Genomic DNA, 347 nt, shown 5'->3' on the forward strand with positions numbered 1-347 from the left:
TAGCTGAATTTTCTCTTGTTTGCTGAGTTTAAAGATGCTGGGACATTTAAGAACTGTGTGGAAGGCTGAGCAGAATTGGTATAAAACAAATATATTGAAAGTATCGGAATATATCAGAATGATCCTTATCTTCTTTTGTTTCTGACTACATTTTTGTCAAAACTGCAGCTCTCAGCTGATCTATTTTTTAAAATCTATATTGTGGTATCTATCTTTTTTTTGTACATTTTTAATTATTCTTTTTTTTATTTAAGTTGTGTACTGTGTTCACTTTTTGTTTGCAATCTTTGCTCTTTGCTCCTGTAACACTGTAAATGTCCCCGTTGTGGGATAAATAAATGAATATC

The sequence above is a fragment of the Labrus bergylta genome, chromosome 21, assembly GCF_963930695.1.
Source record: "Labrus bergylta chromosome 21, fLabBer1.1, whole genome shotgun sequence".
Taxonomy (NCBI): Eukaryota; Metazoa; Chordata; class Actinopteri; order Labriformes; family Labridae; genus Labrus; species Labrus bergylta.